Source organism: Cajanus cajan, chromosome 9, assembly GCF_000230855.2.
Source record: "Cajanus cajan strain Asha chromosome 9, NIPB_CcT2T_4, whole genome shotgun sequence".
In the NCBI taxonomy this organism is placed as follows: domain Eukaryota; kingdom Viridiplantae; phylum Streptophyta; class Magnoliopsida; order Fabales; family Fabaceae; genus Cajanus; species Cajanus cajan.
In genome coordinates, this window is record NC_138525.1 from 42,640,758 (window position 1) to 42,662,561 (window position 21,804).

Below are 21,804 nucleotides of genomic sequence, written 5' to 3' on the forward strand. Positions count from 1 at the left end.
AGCTTGCCGATGCGGTTCGGAGCTTAGGATCAACGACAACAGAGTAATCTTTGCTGGCGTCCTATGAAGTTGATCCACGATGGAGTACTCGCTCTGTCGGATATATTTTAACAGCTCGTTAGTCTCCTCCTCGGATTCTTTATTTTCCTCGGTTTTCTCTTTTTCTTTTTCCTTTCTTTTATTCTTGGGAGCTTTATCATGAAGATCTTCGGGAGTGTAGATCCTGCCACTCCTAGTCATGCCCCCAAGTCCAGCGATGTTAGAGATATCGCTGTCGGCAGAAGAATGGATGTCGTATATCCATGGCACAGCTTTATTCGATTCGTAGGGAAAAGGTCTTGGAGCAGTGATCTTCAACGGTGTCGGACCTTCCCCTTTATTCGTCTTGATTACCAACAACGGAGTTGATGTGCGTTCGCTTGGCGCGGTTGTTGGCTTACACTTAATAACAAACGGCGTGCGATCCATTCTGAACATACGCATCGATTAATCCTTTCTTTTTATTAATGTTATTAATGAATTACTAGGAGAGATGTATGCAAATGAATGACTATGAAATGCACCTAGATCCCTCCATGATCTTCGATAAGAATGCATGATGTGAGATGATGGCGTTTGAATATGCATGCATTGTGTTTATTCAACTAAGCATTATCATGTTTTCAAGATGCTCCTAAGATGATGCATGGTATTGCTTGGTTTGGATAAATAACCCCTTTTTCTTTTTTGGGTATTTTGTTTTTTGTATTTTTTGGGTGAAAAGGGAAACTACCTACATGAATGTGATGAAGGTAGATGTTAACACCATGTAATGGAAGATTCTTATTCCTATTTATTCTTATTCTAAAAGGGGAATGTTGTATGTTTAAAGAATGCAATGTATGCTCAAACAATGTCACATAAACAATGCACAAACAATTCACTCATCCACGAACAGTCACGAGCGAATCACGAGGTAGGGGTATCCTGCAGACAAGTGCATATTCAAGGAGGTTCTAACTGTTCTCACTGGTCTAAGGCCCCCAAGGTGCCCCCATTATAGGGACCCAATCCCTTTCGTCGTAAGTCGATGGAAAGCTCCAACGCACTGTCGGACTTGAGTTCATGGTTTTCACCTTGAGTGATGCTTTCCAACAACGGTCTACGGGCACCTATAGACCCATTCGACAACCGGCCGTACTAACATCCACTCCCTATGGCTTTCCACTCATGCCCCCGGGTATAGAAGGAACTGTTGTGTGCAAAGGTTCGTGTGCAGTTTATATTTCAAACAATTGCGAAAATTTAAACATCCAACAGTTATTAAAGCCAATTAGGAAAAACATATTATCATACAAGCGAGGGGTAATGAAGTAATTTTAAACTATCATTTTAGAAATAATCCATCACTAAATGGGACTGACTCTCGAGGCTTCCCCAGCGGAGTCGCCATCTGTCGCCACCCGCCGAAACGGACGTTGGCATTTGCGACGATGGTCGGACTCTTCTTTTAGTTTTGAAAAATGATGGATTGTTAGAACGACTTATTCTCAAACTGAGACCTCATCGGACTAACAATTTTGTTAAATGATTCTCACCAATCCATGTTAATCCCAAACGGGACCCTCCATGGATTAGTGGTTTTCGCAAAAAGGGGTTCTTGGAGTCGCCACCAATGTTTTACTCAAAACATTGGAAAAAGACATAAGGCAATTGATTTTCGCAAATCAACTTTGGCCATTACAACCAGAGTTGGGTAAGGGAGTCGATTACTGTCGCCACCCGCCGAAATGGAGCTTGGCATTCGCGACGATGGTTGGACTCGTTTTAATGTTTTGGAAAATGATGGATTGTTAGAACGACTTATTCTCAAACTGAGACCTTGTCGAACTAACAATTTTATTAAAATGGTTCACCAATCCATGTTAACCCCAAGCGGGACCCTCCATGGATTAGTGGTTTTCGCAAAAGGTAGGGTTCTTGGAGTCGCCACCAATGTTTTACTCAAAACATTGGAAAAAGGGATAAGGCAATTGATTTCATAAATCAACCTTGGCATTACAACCAGAGTCGGGTAAGGGAGTCGGTTACGTGCGGGGAAGGTGTTAGCACCCCACAACGCCCCTTTCGGGTTCCCTATGACGGATTATTTCATAAATAACAGTGCAAAATTACTAAATTACCCCTATTTATTATAAACGATTATAAATTAAATATCTACATGATGACAAAATTAAATATGCGACAATCAGAAAGCAATAAAAGAAGGGATTTTAAGGAAAACCTCTTGAAGCGTGCTTTTATATATCTAAACAGATGTTAGGAGGCTTTTTGGCGCTCCCTCCCACTACACGCTCGCTCGCTCCTTCCCTAAAAATTAATCTTTACTATGGAAATCAAAAAGATTTCCCTTCGACTAGTTCGAATTCTCAAGCTAAATGCTTAGAACTCAAGAACTTCGTCGGATCGGCTCTCGGAGAGAATTCTAGGGCAGAACACTGCTCAAAAACCCCAGAATACTCAAGAAGAGAGTCCAAGAAGTGTGAAAAAGTGTGGAATGACGTCCAAATGACGTCCTATTTATAGGGGTGAGGCGCAGTACGGCCCCTGGTGTCAATACGGCCCGTATTGAAGTTTTGAACTTCAATACGGCCGTATTGAATTTAATACGGCCGTATTGAGGTTCAAAAACATCAATACAGCCGTATTGGTTTCAGTACGGCCGTATTGCAGTTCAAAAATGCAATACGGGCCGTACTGAGCTCCAAAGAGGCCGTATTGAGCTCCACTCCTCTCACTTTCTTATTTTTAGCTACTCTAAGACCTCTAAACCTACAGATAGTCATCCTATGGTCTTCTGGGAGTCCTTCTGGCTGACTTTCCATTGATCTTTGATAGTCTTCGAGTCTTATTTCCGACCCGGACAATTTTAGGGGTCTACAATTACGTGTGGGGAAGGTGTTAGCACCCCACAACGCCCCTTTCGGGTTCCCTATGACGGATTATTTCATAAATAATAGCGTAAAATTACTAAACTACCCCTATTTATTAGAACGATTATAAGTAAACTATCTACATGATGAAAGCTTTAAACGTGCAATGCAACAATCAAAAAGCGGTAAAAGAAAGGATTTGGAAAGAAACCTTCGAAGCGGGCTTTTATATACTAAAAAAAAGAGTTAGGAGGCTTTTTGGCGCTCCTTCCCACTACACGTTCGCTCGCTTCTTTCCCTAAAAATAATATTTACTATGGAAATCAAAGAGATTTCCCTTCGACTTGTTTGAGTCTCAAGCTAAAGGCTCATGAACTCAAGAACTTAGTCGGATCAGCTCCCGGAGAGATTTCTAGGGCAGAGAATAGCTCAAAAACCCCAGAATACTCAGCCAGAGGGTGGAGAAATGCTCCAAATGTGTCAAAAATGTGTGGAAGGACGAGCCAATGATGTCCTATTTATAGGATTGAGGCGCAGTACGGCCTAGGGGGTCAATACGGCCCGTACTGAGTTTTTGAACTACAGTACGACCGTATTGAATTTGGTACGGCCGTACTGAAGTTCAAAAACTTCAGTACGGCCGTATTGATTTCAGTACGGCCGTATTGTAGTTTAAATGGTTCAGTACGGCCGTACTGAACCTCTAGGAGGGTGTATTGAGCTTCAATCCTCACACACCCTTATTCTAAGCTACTCTAAGACTTCTAGACCTACAAAGAATCATCCTAGGGTCTTCCAGGAGTCCTTCCGGCTGACTTTCCTTCGGTCTTCGAGAGTCTTTGAGTATTATTTCCGACCCGGACAATTTTAGGGGTCTACATGGATCAATGAGGAGAGAGGTGTTGTAGTTAACCAACAAGTAAGCATACCAATCTCTATTGGCAACTATAAAGAAGATGTTTTGTGTGACATAGTGCCATTAGAGGTTAGTCATGTCTTGCTTGGGAGGCCATGGCAATTTGACAAGCACATAATCCATGATGGCCTCACCAATAAAATAAGTTTCCAACACTTAGGTAAGAAGTTTGTGTGGTGTCCTCTATCACCCTCTCAAGTGAATGAGGACCAACTCAAACTAAAGGCTAAGATGATTGTCGCCACCGGCCCGAAACGGGCTTTCGGCATTCGCGAAGGATGGTTGGACTCTTTTATTTGTTTAAAAATATGGATTGCTAGAATGACTTATTCTCAAACTGAGACCTCGTCAAACGAGCAATTTTATTAAATGATTCACCAATCCATATTAATCCCAAGCGGGACCCTCCATGGATTAGTGGTTTTCGCAAAAGGAGGGTTCGTGGAGTCGCCACCAATGTTTTGCTCAAAACATTGGAAAAAGGGATAAGGCAATTGATTTTATAAATCAACTTTGGCCATTACAACCAGAGTTGGGTAAGGGAGTCGGTTACGCGTGGGGAAGGTGTTAGCACCCCACAGCGCCCCTTTCGGGTTCCCTATGACAGATTATTTTCTAAAATAACAGTATAAGATTACTAAATTACCCCTATTTATTCTAAGCAATTATAAATTAACTATCTACATGATGACAGTTTAAATATGCACACAGAAAGCAGTAAAAGGATGGATTTAAGAAGAAACCTCTTGAAGCGTGCTTTTATATATTGAGTAAAACTGGGAAGCTTTTTGGCGTTCCCTCGCTCTACAAGCTCGCTCGCTCCTTCCTAAAAACTTTTAACTATGGAAATCCGGAGGATTTCCCTTCGACTAGGTTCGATCCTCAAGCAAAATGGCTCGGGGCTCAAGAACTTTGTCGGATCAACTCTCCGAGTGATTTCTAGGGCAGAACACTGCTCAAAAACCCCAGAATACTCAAGGAGAGGGTTAAAACTATCTGAAAAAGTGTGAAATGACGTCCAATTGACGTCATATTTATAGGGAATAGGCGCAATACGGCCTACAGAAGCAATACGGCCGTATTGAAATTTTTGAACTTCAATACGGCCGTATTGAGTTCAATACGGCCGTATTGAAATTCAGAAATTTCAATGCGCCCGTATTGAGTTCACTGCGGCTGTATTGAAGCTTCAATACGGCCGTATTGGTTTCAGTACGGCCGTATTGAAGTTTCAGAAACTTCAATACGCCGTATTGAGTTCACTGCGGCCGTATTGAAGCTTCAATACGGCCGTATTAAGTTCAGTACGGCCGTATTGGGCTTCATTCCCTCCACTTCCTTATTTTGAGCTATTCTAAGACCTCTAGACCTACAGAGAACCCTCCTAGGGCCTTCCAGGAGTCCTTCTGGCTGATCTTCCTTCAGTCTTCGAGAGTCTTCAAGCTTTATTTCCGACCCGGACAATTTTAGGGGTCTACAGCTGCCCCCCCTTTACTTAGTCGGACGACCTTTTGGTGTATCGGCTGACAAGTAAAGGAGTTGACCCAATTGTCCGGGTGATGCGCCGACCTTCTGACTTGTAGCGTCTTCCGGTGGAAAATTGTCGAGTAGCCTCTCCAGGTTTTGCTTTGCTTGCTGCCCAAGCTGGAAGCTGTGAGTACCGCCTCTCCAGGCTTAGCTTCACTCTTTGTTCGAGCCGGAAGCTAAGTACCCTTGTGACAACGGTAGCAGTGTGAGTTTCGCCTCTCCAGGCTTAGTCTCGCTCTTTGTTCGAGCCGGAAACTAAGCACCTTTGTGACGACGGTGAGCAGTGTGAGTTTCGCCTCTCCAGGCTTAGTCTCGCTCTTTGTTCGAGCCGGAAACTAAGCACCTTTGTGACGACGGTGAGCAGTGTGAGTTTCGCCTCTCCAGGCTTTGCTTTGCTTGCTGCCCAAGCTGGAAGCTGTGAGTACCGCCTCTCCAGGCTTAGCTTCACTCTTTGTTCGAGCCGGAAGCTAAGTACCCTTGTGACAACGGTAGCAGTGTGAGTTTCGCCTCTCCAGGCTTAGTCTCGCTCTTTGTTCGAGCCGGAAACTAAGCACCTTTGTGACGACGGTGAGCAGTGTGAGTTTCGCCTCTCCAGGCTTAGTCTCGCTCTTTGTTCGAGCCGGAAACTAAGCACCTTTGTGACGACGGTGAGCAGTGTGAGTTTCGCCTCTCCAGGCTTTGCTTTGCTTGCTGCCCAAGCTGGAAGCTGTGAGTACCGCCTCTCCAGGCTTAGCTTCACTCTTTGTTCGAGCCGGAAGCTAAGTACCCTTGTGACAACGGTAAGCAGTGAGTACCTCCTTTCCAGAGATAGCTTCGCTCATTGCTCGAGCCGGAAGCTGCATACCTCCGTGTTTGTGACGACGGGGTAGCGTGAATATTTCCTTTTCAGGGATTTGTGATGATTTTGTCTCCACAGTCCACGATGCTGCTTCGACGGTTTTTTTTTTTTTTTTGATTTTTGTGCCACTGAGGGCTGGATAACGCAGGGATCCGTCTAGGGGATGTGCAGTTACTCATAGGTTTTTTGTGTCCCAACTTTCCATTGCGTAGTTGGTGCCCACTGGGGAATTTCTGATTCCTTAGGGATGCAGACACAAAGATGCTCTTTCTGATGTGAGCGGTGCCTTATGATTGGCTGACGTCCTTTCGACGTTGGTGGAGTATCCCGGTTATCCTTGTTCAGGTAACTCTTTTTGATTTTCTGATTTTTTGCTGCCTCTGTGTAGGCTGTTATCCGCTGGGGATTCTGGATATTGATTTTGTCTCCGCAGTCCACGATGCTGCTTCGACGATTGTTTTTCTGATTTTGTGCCGCTGAGGGCTGGATAACGCAGGGATCCGTCTAGGGGATGTGCAGTCATTCATAGGTTCTTGTGCCCCAACTTGCATTGCATTGTTGGTACCCATGGGGAATTTTTGACTCCTTGGGGTATAGACACAGATGCTCTCTCTCTGAGTTGAGCGATGCCTTATGTTTGGCTGACGTCCTTTTGACGTGGGTGGAGTATCCCGGTTGTCCTTATTCGGGTATCTCTTTTGAGTTTTCTGATTTCGTTGCCTCTGTGTAGGCTGTTATCCGCTGGGGATTCTGGATGTTGATTTTGATTAGCCTCTTCTGTTAGGCATATCACCTTGATGTTCAATGATTGGCTGAGAGCCAGATTCCACTTGGGGAATGATTATTGATCTTTTTATGATTTTTCCGTTTGAAGGAGTGCCTCTTATGTAGGCGATTGGGGAATGGGGTTCAGTGTTCGGCTGAGTGCCGGATTCCGCTTGGGGAATGGTTATTGATGTTTTTTGATTTTTCTCCTTTTGCAGGGATGCCTCTGAGTAGGCGATTGGGGAATGAGGGATCTTATGTATCCCAGAGTATTATTTAGGAAGCCTCTACAGGCTTAGCCTCACTCGACACTTGAGTTGGAGAGCTATCTTCACTGAGGAAGTTTAAGTCCTTTGACTTGGATATTCTGCTTGGGAGATCGTACTTCCATTGGGGATTGCGTCGGTTTTGCTTTGATAGCTCTTGCTGGGGATTTTGAATCCAAGAGCATGAGTTGAGGTTCCCTCTGGGGAGTATTATTTCTGCGAGCCTCTCCAGGCTCAGTTATTCTGAGAGTATTTTTTCGGCAAGCCTCTCCAGGCTCAGTTATTCTGTACAAATTGTTTGTTGGATTTTCTGTATCCTTGCATTTTTGCTTGCTGCTGTCATACACAAGCAATTTTCTATTTTTCTATTTTATGCGGTTGCCTCATGATAAGGTCTTTGAATGTGCGACTAATGTGTGTGTGATGCACAAATACAATTTTTTATTTTTGTTCATTTATTTAGAAAAGTGAGTGGCTCTCCCTATCCTCTTCTTCTTGGAGGACTTTCTGTCATTGACGCGAGGGAGTATTTTTGTGAGCCTTTATGCAGGAGATTATGGATTTTACAGGAACCCCTCCAATTTTCTTTTATTGACCGATTATTAATGGAATTTCGTACAATTTTTATGAAAAACCAATTCAGAGGCATAATCACATGGTCAAGAAAGAAAAGAAACAAATGGATATTTTTATTGATATTCACAAGTGTTTTTACAGAAAGGTTTACAAAGGGAAATTTCTGAAGAATGGCTGGCCAGGGTAGGCTATATACATTGGGCTTAACAATTATATCTGTAATTGCTGCCCTTCCCGTTCCCTAGTTGCTTCGGGTGAGATGCCTGAGCCAGGAGTGTAGATGCTGCAAGACGCTTGCTTCTAGAAGATTATCACTTGAACCGCCTTTCGGTTTTCGATTCAAGTGATCGTTGCTTGCTTTACTTTTTGCATCTTATTCTTTTGCCCCTAATTTTTGCCTAGGACATGTCCTAGCGGGGATAATTTTGCCTTTGTTTTGCCTAGTACCCTTGTACTGGCGGGCTTTTTGTTTTGCCCTAACTTTTGCCTAGGATGCCCTTTTTGGGTTTTCATCCTAACGGGCTGATGCAAGCAACGTCTTCAAGCATAATACTTCTTTACTACGTCAGCGTTGACTGGGTATCGAAGTTCTTCTCCGTCCATGTCTGTGAGAATCAATGCTCCTCCGGAGAAGGCTCGCTTCACCACGTATGGTCCTTCGTAATTTGGGGCCCACTTTCCGATTTTGTCCTTTTGAGCTGGTAGCAATTTCTTCATCACCAGCTCTCCCTCATGGTAAATTCGAGGATGGACTTTCTTGTCAAAAGCCTTTTTGATCTTCCTTTGGTAGGCTTGACCATGGCATATGGCGTTCAGTCGTTTTTCTTCGATAAGGTTCAATTGGTCGTGTCGACTTTGAACCCATTCTGCCTCGGAAAGTTTTGCTTCCATGATTACTCTCAGAGACGGTATCTCGACTTCAACCGGCAGAACTGCCTCCATTCCATAAACAAGGGAGAATGGAGTAGCTCCCGTGGATGTACGTACTGAAGTCCTATAACCATGGAGAGCGAAGGGTAGCATCTCATGCCAGTCTTTGAATGAGACAACCATCTTTTGTACTATCTTCTTGATATTCTTATTGGCTGCCTCGACTGCCCCATTCATCTTTGGTCGATATGGGGAAGAGTTATGGTGCTGAATTTTGAACTCTTTGCACAGTTCTTCCACCATCTTATTGTTCAAATTGGATCCATTATCAGTGATGATTTTGTCGGGAATACCGTATCTGCATATGATATTCTTTCTGATGAAGGATGTTACCACCTTTCGGGTCACATGAGCATACGATGCCGCTTCTACCCATTTGGTGAAATAGTCAATGGCCACAAGGATGAACCTATGTCCATTGGATGCCTTTGGCTCGATGGGTCCAATAACATCCATGCCCCACATTACGAATGGCCATGGTGAAGCCAACACATTGAGTGGCGTTGGTGGAACATGAATGTTGTCGGCATATGCTTGACACTTGTGGCATTTCCGGACGTATTGGTAACAATCCTTTTCAATGGTCGACCAATAATATCCTGCTCTGAGGATTTTCTTAGCCATTGCAGGCCCGGGAATATGGGTACCGAAAACCCCCTCATGTATTTCTTTGATTACATTTTGAGCTTCGACTTGGTCTATGCACCTCAATAAGACCGAGTCATAATTCTTTTTGTAGAGGGTTTCTCCAATCAACAGAAATCCCATGACCCTTCTTCGGATATGCTTTTTATCATTATCGCTAGCCATATCAGGATATTCCCCTTTTGACAGATATTGTTTGATGTCATGGAACCATGGATGATCGTCAACAGCTTCATCTATCAGTAGGCAGAACGCTTGCTTATCGTGCCGCCGGATATTGATGATGGGCATTTCATGCTCCTTATCCAAGGCGAACATCGATGATAGTGTAGCAAGGGCGTCAGCGAACTGATTTTCCTCCCTTGGGATATATTCAAAGACGACATTTTGAAAGAATTGTATCAGGTCTTTGATATGTTCAACATATGGTATCAGCTTAGGATTTCGGACTTCCCATTCACCTCGCAGTTGGTGGATGACTAAAGCCGAATCTCCGAATACTTTGAGCTTTAGGATACCATTGTTGATTGCTGCTTGGATTCCTAACGCGCAAGCCTCGTATTCGGCCATGTTATTTGTACAGTCGAAGTTGAGTCTTGCCGTTAAGGGGATATGCTTTCCTTGTGGGGAGATTAATACTATTCCAATCCCCTGTCCAAGCATGTTGGAGGCTCCATCAAAATACATGGTCCACGCATCATCTTTTGGTTCTTCATGTTGTATACTCATTATATGCTCATCGGGGAAATCATCCTGAAGGGATTGGTAATCATTGGTCGGCCCGTGTGCTAGGTAATCAGCTAGGGTACTACCCTTGATGGCTTTTTGTGTGACATGTATGATGTCGAATTCTGATAATTGTACTTGCCATCGGGCGATCTTCCCAGTGATTATTGGCTTGTCGAACACATACTTAATTGGATCCATTTTGGAAACCAACCAAGTAGTATGCCTTATCATATACTGCCTGAGCCTTTGTGTTGCCCATGCTAACGCACAGCAAGTCTTTTCTAATGGCGTGTAGCGGGTTTCATAATCTAGAAATTTCTTGCTCAAGTAGTAGATGGCTCGTTCTTTCTTTCCAGTTTCGTCCTGTTGCCCTAGCACGGCTCCCATGGACTCATCAAGCACTGTTAGATAGAGGATTAATGGCCTTCCTTCGACAGGTGGCACCAATACTGGTGGATTGGCCAAGCACTGTTTGACCTTGTCAAAAGCTCGTTGACAATTCTCATCCCAAGTTTCGGAATGATTCTTGCGCAATAGCTTGAATATTGGCTTGCACGTGTCAGTCAACTGTGCGATGAACCTTGCAATGTAGTTCACCCTGCCAAGGAATCCTCTTATCTCCTTCTCGGTTTTAGGAGGAGGCATTTCCATTATTGCCTTTACTTTATCGGGGTCCACCTCTATGCCTTTTTCACTAACGATGAACCCGAGAAGCTTACCCGACCGGACTCCGAAAGTACACTTAGCCGGATTTAGCTTAAGCTGATACTTGCGAAGCTGATTGAATAATTTTCTCAAATATTGAATATGGTTCATCTCGTCTTTTGACTTCGCGATCATGTCATCCACGTATACTTCAATTTCTTTGTGGATCATATCGTGGAATAGCGTCACCATCGCTCGTTGGTAGGTGGCACCCGCATTTTTAAGTCCAAAAGGCATCACCCTGTAGCAGAAAGTTCCCCAGGGTGTAATGAAAGAAGTTTTCTCGCGGTCTTCTATATTCATCTTGATTTGATTATACCCCGAGTATCCATCCATAAAGGAATAGAGTGTGTTTGTGGCGGTGTGATCCACAAGTGTATCGATGTGGGGCAAGGGAAAATCGTCCTTTGGACTGGCACGATTCAAATCCCTATAATCAACACACACTCTAACCTTCCCATTCTTTTTGACGACTGGCACAATGTTAGCCAGCCATTCAGGATACTGGGATACAACCAAGAATCCCGCGTCCAATTGTTTTTCTACCTCCTCCTTAATCTTTAAGGACCATTCGGGCTTGATTCGTCGAAGCTTTTGCTTAATGGGTCGAAACCCCTCTTTTAAGGGCAACTTGTGTTCGACAATGTTGGAGTCCAAACCGGGCATATCATGGTACGACCATGCAAATACGTCCTTGTATTCCCTCAATAATTGAATCAATTGTGTTTTTATTCCATCACTGATACGGGTCCCAATGTTGACCTCTTTCAATTCTCGATCCTGCCCCAAATTCACGGTCTCCAATTCTTCTTGATTCGGTTGGAGTAGACGAGCTTCTTGATCTAGCAGTCTTTGCAGATCCGGAGAGATGGTCTCCTCATCACTGTCCAACTCAACCCATTCACCCTCGCCTTTCGGATCCCGGTCAGAGCGAGCAATCACAGACATAATTATTTATTGGTTCTGTTTAGGTTTAGAGTTTATTAATATTAATGAGAGAGAGAGAATAGAACAAAATGAGAGAATAATGTGTGAAAAAAAATGCCTCTTTATTGATATATGAGTGTAAAACTGTACAAAACCCTTTATTTACATGAAAAGGTCCTCATGATCTCGGGTACTGATCATGAGTCCCTAAAAGAAAAAATATGGAGGGGCCCTATCATGGCTTGCCCTTCTCTCTACTCCTGCTGCGGTAGAGGATTCTTGCTCACGTCGGGCGCCGTCGAATCGAAAGTGACCCACCCAGCATCGATAAGGTCTTGGACCTTATACTTGAGAGCTCTGCAGTTCTCCGTTGAATGTCCCGGTGCCCCCGAATGGTATAGACATTTGTCTTGTGGATTGTACCAATCGGGGTAAGGTGGATTCACTTTCTTTGGTGGAATGTAAGCTATAAGACGCGCCTCCACTAGCTTCGGCAGGAGATCGCTATAAGTGGTCGGAAGTTTGTCAAACTTCTTCACAGAGTTGTATTGCGATTTGCCTGACTTCGAAGTGGAAGAAGATGGAGAAATGGTTACAGCGTTGACTCCTCCTTCTTTCTTCTTCCCGAAGGCCTTCTTAGCTTCATATGGTTGGGAAGGCTTAGCCAGCTTCCCACTTTTAAGTCCTTGTTCCACCCTTTCTCCAATGGTGATGATGTCCGAGAAGAGTGTCGTTGTGTTCCCTATCATTTTATCGTAATAGGGACCAGTCAACGAGTTGATGAATAAGGACACCGTCTCCTTATCCGACAGCGGGGGCTCTATCTGTGCCGCCAACTCCCTCCAGCGTTGGGCGTACGCCTTGAAGGATTCATCGTTCTTTTTACTCAAGGCTTGAAGATCAGACCTATCGGGTGTTAGGTCGATGTTGTATTTATAGCGCTTGAGAAAGGCGTCGGCCAACTGCCTCCATGTATGTACTAGATTTCCATCTAGCTGCATATACCAGTTGAGTGCAGTTTCAGCTAAGCTCTCTTGAAAGCAGTGGATCAAGAGCTTTTCATTTGTGGCATATGCGGCCATCTTGCGACAGTACATGGTGAGATGACTTTTGGGGCAAGTCGATCCCACGTACTTTGGGAAATCCGGCACTTTAAATTTAGGAGGGAATTGAATGTCCCTCACTAAGCACATGTCGGTGGCATCTTTGATGTCAAAATCATGCCCCTCCATAGCCCTTAGCCGATCCTCGAGGGCGTGGAATTGTTCCTTTGATACTTCGGGCTCTTTAATCATAATTCCAGCCCCAAGGTGTACAGCGTGTGGAGGATCTTTTTCATGCTCTTCCTCCTCTCCCTCATGATGGGACCCATGATCACTGTGATGAGATTCATGGATGTTGTGATGACGCATGAGTTCCATCATTTGCGCCATTTGGTCTTTAAGTTGTGAAAGCTCGGTTGTGAGCTTTTTGTTTTGCTCCTCCAATGCTTCCATTTTCTTGATCTTCTTTGCGCGTGTGAGGACAGAGAGATGACCAGCCACTTTCTAAAAATGAATATTTAATCTAATTAATTTATGGAATGAATACGCTCTTGACATGAGCTTGATAACCCTCCATTTTTAAGGCGCTGCCTTTTTAAAATAGAGTGTTACCACCCTCCTTGACTTATGATCTCTCCTCAACGGAGAATCTCGATAATTATGGGTCACTTTTACTCATGTCAAGAGGTATTGCTGAACCTAAAATGCATGGTTTATGAGGATGCATGATATCTTTATTGGTAATGATGCACATGCTCCTCATTTTTATTATATTTTTACACATGGTCTTTCCTCTCATGTCATGGTTTTTTCATGCATGGGGATTATTCTTCAGACCTTATCACGAGGTTATTTATTAATGCACAAACAATTACACATAACGAATGCACAAACAATTCACTCATCCACGAACAGTCACGAGCGAATCACGAGGTAGGGGTATCCTGCAGAAAGGTGCATATTCAAGGTAGGTTCTAACTGTTCTCACCAGTCCAAGGCCCCCAAGGTGCCCCCATTATAGGGACCCAATTCCTCTCATCGTAGGTCGATGGAAAGCTCCAACGCACCGTCGGACTCAAGTTCATGGTTATCACCTTGAGTGATGTTTTCCGACAACGGTCTACGGGCACCTATAGACCCATTCGACAACCGGCCGTACTAACATCCACTCCCTATGGTTAATCACTCATGCCCCCGGGTATAGAGGGAACTGTTGTGTGCAAAGGTTTGTGTGCAGTTTTTATTTCAAACAATTGCGTAAATTTAAAAATACAACAGTTATTAAAGCCATATAGATAAACATGTTATCATACAAGTGAGGGGTAATGAAGTAATTTTAACTATTATTTGTTAAAAATAATCTGTCACTAAATGGGACTGACTCTCGAAGCTTCCCCAGTGAAGTCGCCATCTGTCGCCACCGGCCCGAAACGGGCTTTCGGCATTCGCGAAGGATGGTTGGACTCTTTTATTTGTTTAAAAATATGGATTGCTAGAATGACTTATTCTCAAACTGAGACCTCGTCAAACGAGCAATTTTATTAAATGATTCACCAATCCATATTAATCCCAAGCGGGACCCTCCATGGATTAGTGGTTTTCGCAAAAGGAGGGTTCGTGGAGTCGCCACCAATGTTTTGCTCAAAACATTGGAAAAAGGGATAAGGCAATTGATTTTATAAATCAACTTTGGCCATTACAACCAGAGTTGGGTAAGGGAGTCGGTTACGCGTGGGGAAGGTGTTAGCACCCCACAGCGCCCCTTTCGGGTTCCCTATGACAGATTATTTTCTAAAATAACAGTATAAGATTACTAAATTACCCCTATTTATTCTAAGCAATTATAAATTAACTATCTACATGATGACAGTTTAAATATGCACACAGAAAGCAGTAAAAGGATGGATTTAAGAAGAAACCTCTTGAAGCGTGCTTTTATATATTGAGTAAAACTGGGAAGCTTTTTGGCGTTCCCTCGCTCTACAAGCTCGCTCGCTCCTTCCTAAAAACTTTTAACTATGGAAATCCGGAGGATTTCCCTTCGACTAGGTTCGATCCTCAAGCAAAATGGCTCGGGGCTCAAGAACTTTGTCGGATCAACTCTCCGAGTGATTTCTAGGGCAGAACACTGCTCAATAACCCCAGAATACTCAAGGAGAGGGTTAAAACTATCTGAAAAAGTGTGAAATGACGTCCAATTGACGTCATATTTATAGGGAATAGGCGCAATACGGCCTACAGAAGCAATACGGCCGTATTGAAATTTTTGAACTTCAATACGGCCGTATTGAGTTCAATACGGCCGTATTGAAATTCAGAAATTTCAATGCGCCCGTATTGAGTTCACTACGGCTGTATTGAAGCTTCAATACGGCCGTATTGGTTTCAGTACGGCCGTATTGAAGTTTCAGAAACTTCAATACGCCGTATTGAGTTCACTGCGGCCGTATTGAAGCTTCAATACGGCCGTATTAAGTTCAGTACGGCCGTATTGGGCTTCATTCCCTCCACTTCCTTATTTTGAGCTATTCTAAGACCTCTAGACCTACAGAGAACCCTCCTAGGGCCTTCCAGGAGTCCTTCTGGCTGATCTTCCTTCAGTCTTCGAGAGTCTTCAAGCTTTATTTCCGACCCGGACAATTTTAGGGGTCTACAATGATGAAGAGAAAAGCAAAAACAAAAACAAAAAGAAAAGAAAAGAAAAAAAGAATTTTTCCTTTGAAGACAAAGGGCTAGGTTCAAAAGAACCTTAACCCTTGTGCCATCCTCCTTCTTTTGGTGCCAAAGAAAGATGGCAATGGAGGATGAGCACCTTTTTAAAAGCCATCATTGCATAAAAGGCACCCAATCCCTAAGATAGATGATTTGGTGAATGAATTGCATGGGGCCAATAATTTAAATGGTGATGCCTCTTTGGCTCTCTCCTTTCCCTAGCACTTTCATTCAACAACTTGTGTACTTAAGGATTGCATTCGCTAAAGTTTTAGTATTTTTTACTTCCCTAATTGTGGTTTCACATCTTTTGAAGGATCAATGGAATGGAAGAGCTTAAAGATTTGAGGTCAAATCCTTCTCAAGAAGGAGGGTATGATGGAGGACCATCCTTGGTACTTCACTTCATGTGAGACCCATCACATGGTTCATGGCTATGGCCAATTTGAGTAGTATAGAATTTATTGCCTTATTTCAATTTTATCCTTGTATTTTGGGGTATTTTAGTCATAGGATTTATTTTCCTTGTATTTCCAATTTTACCCTTGTATTATGGGGTGCTTTAGATGATTAGGTTTTTAATTTGGGCTAGGGTATCACATTAGGAGGTGACGCCTATTTTTTTGGTGAGCATTGGATGTATTTTTGGTGATAGAAAGGCTTAGGCCCAAGTGGAGGGCAAAGGTTGCATGGTCTTATCATGCACCTAGATATAGCTAATCTAAACCCATAGATTCCATCCTTGGCCACCAAGTTGCATCTAGGGTTTATTTACATTTCATTTGGAGTGCATTAGCCATATGAATTTCGGCCATGCACATCTCAAATGAAACCCTAGATGCCTCCCCTCCTATAAATACCCAACACCCCACCACTTGTAAATACTTTGGATTATATGAATTTGAGAGAGCATTTTCTTGCCTCAAATCCTATCCTTAGTCCCTAGGTTAGTTTCGGCTAGCTTCCTTCATTCTCCACCCTTGGAGAGTGAAACCCTAGAGTGGCCTCCACCTACACTTGGAGTGAGCCAACTTGAGCAACCATACACCAACCCCTCTAAACACTTCCGTCCAAACACCTCCTATTCACGCCTATCTTCATTCCTTCACCATAACCCTCCCTTTGTCTACCCTTTGGTGAGCTTAGATCAAGGGCAAGGTCTCCTCCCTTCACACTCTACATCAATCATGGAAGGAGGAAGCCATCACTCTCCCTATATAATTGTAAATCTGACCTAAACCTTCACTTTTGGACATTTATGAGAATAAGAATTCAGAATTCTCTCTCATTTTTCAAGAGTCAATTTTGTGAGAACCTAGTTCCTAGTTCTCCTTGAATGTTCCTTCTCCTAGAAGCTTGGTTCCTCAAGCTTCTTCACTTCTTCAAGAGGTGACCGAACTTCCTTAGGTACTTCTCCTCCATTGGAGTTGCTTCGTGGAGCTTCAAACTGTCTTTGAAGGTGATATCTCAAGAGCATTTTCGGTCCTAAGCATGGGAGCTTGGATGAACAACAATTCTTCACCAAGTGCTTCCATCAGGATCCCAAAGTGGTAGATAGAAATATATGAGTCAATTGAACAATGAAGAATTTGTATAATCTTTTTGTTGTTTTTGACTGCACACTTTTAGAAGTAGGTATATGTAAGTTTTAGTTTATACAAGTTTATTTGGTTGGATCCGAGACATATTTTAGGTAAGCCCTGCTTGGCATGTTGCCACAAAGCATTATAAAGCATTCTCTCTTTTTTGTAATTAGTAATAAATAATAAAATGTTTGGCTTAAAGGAATACCTTTTACTTAACATGATAATATATGTATATTGATATGCTATGTTTCATAATATATAGTATAACATTCGTTAGTTTTAATTTTCTACTTTGAAAATTGTAAGATGTGATCATGTAACAGCAACATGTGTGCATAATATTCATTTTTTTTAATGTTTTGTCTAAATAAGCTGGTCTTAATTGAGCTAGGTTCATGCCTAAAAATTCGTCAGACCAATATGTTGGTAATGCCAAATTGTAATAGAGTGTTTACTTATTTGATTTCATGCTCCAAGTGTATCCTGAATCCTGATGTAAATCAAATAATAGTATTGATCTATTTTTATGTTATACATTAACAAATAATAATAGTATGCATATGACTGAGTACACTTTAATTTGTATATTTTTATCAATTTAGAAGTAAATCAGAAATCATGTTTTTATTTGCACATTTTGCATTCTTTTGATTAGTTGTAAATTGAGTCAGCAAAGAGTGGTGCATTTATTTGAGAATGTTACAGATACAATCTTTTGCAGAATATGCTAGAGGAACTGAACATCAACATATGAATTGTACACCTGGTATATTTATAACAAAGATTGTTTGTCAAAGACTAAATTCCATCTTTTGTGAATTTGTTTTTATCCCATAGAAGATGATAGCCAACTAGTGCCCTGAATCATAATAGAATTACAGATTTAGATTTTTCTAATATATTAGTAAAGCTAATCTTGATTCTTGAGTTTCACTCTAGTTTAATTTGTAATCCTTCTTTGTTAAAATTAAATAAGTTCATATCTTAAGACATACTTGAGTGCTAGACATCAAAACCACGCTAAAGTAGCAAAAATTAGTATAAATCATAATGTTAAATGCTAATAAAGATTGATATTTCCAAATCAGGGATATCAATTCTAGCTTCATAGGGAAACATTGAAAAATATTCCTGGAACATCACCAAGCAAATGATTTCAATAATAGATGTGAGAAAAAACCAACAAAAAACTTCTTATTGATAATACTTTGCTCATTCTCTCATGTTTGAAAGTTATAAAACCTGGTGTAGAAGGGAGAAAATACAAACTATCTTCTGCTTGGATGCCAGTATGACTACAGAGATAAAAATCAAATTATGTTGGATGGAAGATTTTGGAATCAACAACAATCCTTGAAACACAATTTAAAACAAGAAAAGGACACATGAAAATGATAAACAGATATAATATAATTGAATCCCATCACACAACCTACCTGTGATTTGCTTTTGGTTATTGGTTTTTAGCTAGTATTGTTGACTTCTAACTCTGTTGCGGTATCAGATTAGGACTTGCTATATTTTTTGTCTATTCGAGAGTTTTTGTTTTTCTTACTAGACATAATTTTGGCCCTTGCATCCATCTAATTCTAGGTTTCATTTTGTATGTCTACATGCTTTTACCTGCAAATTTACTTGTACTTTGGTAATGTGCCCTGAGATGTTGATTTGATAGATTTCAGTTCCAGCTCTTGCGTGTGTCTGGTTGTTCTTGTAACTTCATTTTGTTCTAAATTCAAATTATTCAATTATCTGGAAATGGTTTCTTTTTGAAAAATAAATTTGATAAGGTGGAATATGAGGATGTTATATAACGAGAGATATATTTCGCAGACTGATCCAAAGAAGGGCATCGTCCAGTTAGTATATTGAATTGAGTTTTCAAGTTGTTTGAGATAAGATTTTTGTATTAATGAGGATTTATAAAGGTGGGTTCTTCTCTATCCTATTTTCTTTGTAAAGATTTTTGTATATAAAGGTGGGTTCTTCTCAATCCTATTTTCTTTGTTAGCTTAATTTGCTTTACAAATGGCCTGTTCTCCATACGCATTGCAGTGATTCTAATGTCTCTCTCTCTTTTCTGGTAAGTTTTCTATTGATTTTATAATTAACTGTTAGTGATTCCATTGTTATCTATTCCTAAGGTTGTCAAGCAATTTCAAGAAGTTTTTCTAAGACCAAGTATAAGAAATTTGTGAAACTTGCTGTAGTGAACAGAGACTTTTTCAAACTTCTGCTATTACTCAAGTCAAGGTGGATCGCATTGAGGCTGATTTGAAGATTCTAAAATTACAGGTAGATTTAAGTTTTTATTTATTTATTTATTTTTAAATCAATTCACAATTTGAAGATGGAGTTGATATTTGAAAATCTTCTTTTTATAAGTTTTGTTTTTAGATGCAATTGAAATTTAGTTTGAATTATTGATAGACTCTCTTGGCTTGAAAAGCATTATCTATGGTTGCTCTTGGCTTGAAAAACATTATCTATGGTTGGAACAACTTTTTTTACTTGTAGCAAGACTAGTGGTTTTCTCCTGACTCTACTATGTTGGCAGTGCTCAAACTTAGAGACACGGGTATTGGAACCATGAATAAAACATATCTTTTATCATTATGATATATTCTAGCATGCTTAGGCCAGCTAATCCTTTTGCCAACGCAAAAGTTAGCAAAATCATTGCTCAAAGGGATTGGAAAGATTTTGACACTTGGCCTATCATATTGTAGTCTAACATTTAACTATGTTTTAAACATTAGTGTCAACTTTTTTGTTTCATTCAATAGCTGAATCTAGAAGGAAATTTTATAATGATTGAACTTGTTTACTATAACGTGATTTCTATTTCTAATATTATTGCTATGCATATTTCCTTGGTTTTATTTGCAAGTTATTATTTATCTCTGTAACATATAACAGAACTTGGATTCTTATACCTTTTTTTTATATTGGTCATTATCTGAAGTAGGCATTTCTAGCTTTAAAGCTAGATTGGAATTGGCTTATCTATTTTTGGATTAGCTTTTAACCTCAGGGCCTATTTTTTTAAAAAAAATTCCAAGGTAGGAATGCTAAGTTTAGTCTATCTGTACCTAGGGAGAATTATAGGACAAGATAGTTCATTTTTAAAAATATATAATTTGATAAATAACATTGATTTTAAGATAGATTTGTTATTAATTTCTTCGATTCTTTTTCTTTCTTTGAATATATAAGTGCTTGTTGTTAAGTTTATTAAAAATATGTTAATCTTTTGACGTGTAGGATTATGGGTTTGCTGGACGAATGGATACCAATGACAGCTTGCGTGTGGCAAGTTTATGGCATTCAATACCCTGTGAATAAAATGAATACTTTATGTCTAACATCATTTACATTTTACTCTTAGTTATAATATCTAGTACCACCATACTGGCTTTTGTTTTTCATGAACAAACGGTTAAGGCCTTGCAGCTTGCAGGTAGCAGTAATTATTATTTGTCACAAATACAATTTTTCTGTTACTTTGGATACTAAATTATGTTGTGTCCTCCTATAGTACAAGTAAATTCATACGATATTTAGTTTAGTTTTGGTACGCTCTTATTCTTGGTAGCAAAATTTTTATATCTTCATCAGATTAATAATATGACATATTTTACATCAGTTCTATCAATAACTGATGTAAAATATGCCATATTTTACATCGGTTAGGTTAATAACCGATGTAGAAATGATACTTTTTACATCGATTTTGAAAACCGATGTAAAATGTCTTGCACTTTTTACATCGCTTGAATCTACATCGTTTTCAAAACCGATGTAAAATGTCTAAAAAGACCGATGTAAAATGTGCCTTCTGTAGTAGTGATTAGACATGAATCATAGAAATCTAATTACATTTAGGAGTAATTAGAGTTTCAGTTGAGTCACATGGTTTGATGGAAGAGCATGGGCTAAAGGCCCAACCACTAGAGCTATGGCCAGAAGACTACTTGAGGATTTGACTGCTTCATTGATTAGTGAGCCCAATGGGCTTGGTGGGCCTAGGGTGCTTTTCATATGGACCTTACTTGAATAAACACCATGATTTGTTGTATCTTATTAGTATAGGAATTTACTTTGATTTTGGTCTTGTATTTTGACCATAGACTAGGTTTAATGCTCTTGGGCTTATATTTGGGCTTCTTAGGCTTTGGGTTGTTGATACCCAATATTAGGCTCATTCTTCTTCTTGTATTATTTCCTTTTCATTGTATTCCTTGGACCATTGTATTTTGGTCATTAGATTAGGGTTTAAGGAGGATTAGTAGTTCATTTGAATTATGACAAATTAGGTTAAATTTAGGATGGATTTAAGTTGCATTTAGGTCACACTTTTGGAACCACCTTGGCTTCACAAGTGTGACACCGAAATGCAACCCTAAATATATACTAAATTCAATCTAATTTGCATTTAGCTCCACATGACCGGTTATGCACATGTGACACAAGGTTTGAATTCAAATTTGAATTTGAATTCAAATCTTGGCGCCAACATGTGACCTCTCTTGTGGCGCCAAGTGTCTCCTCATTTTCGGTGACCTATATGTTTCCTCCTAACACATTTTGTACTCACTTTGAATCATTTATGAAATTTGTGAGCCATAGTGCCGAGTTTCTCTCTCAAAGTCTCTTAGAGTTCATCTTCAAAAACCTTAGGAATTCACCTAGATTTCTTCTCTTTGAAGTGTGCTCTCCATTGATGC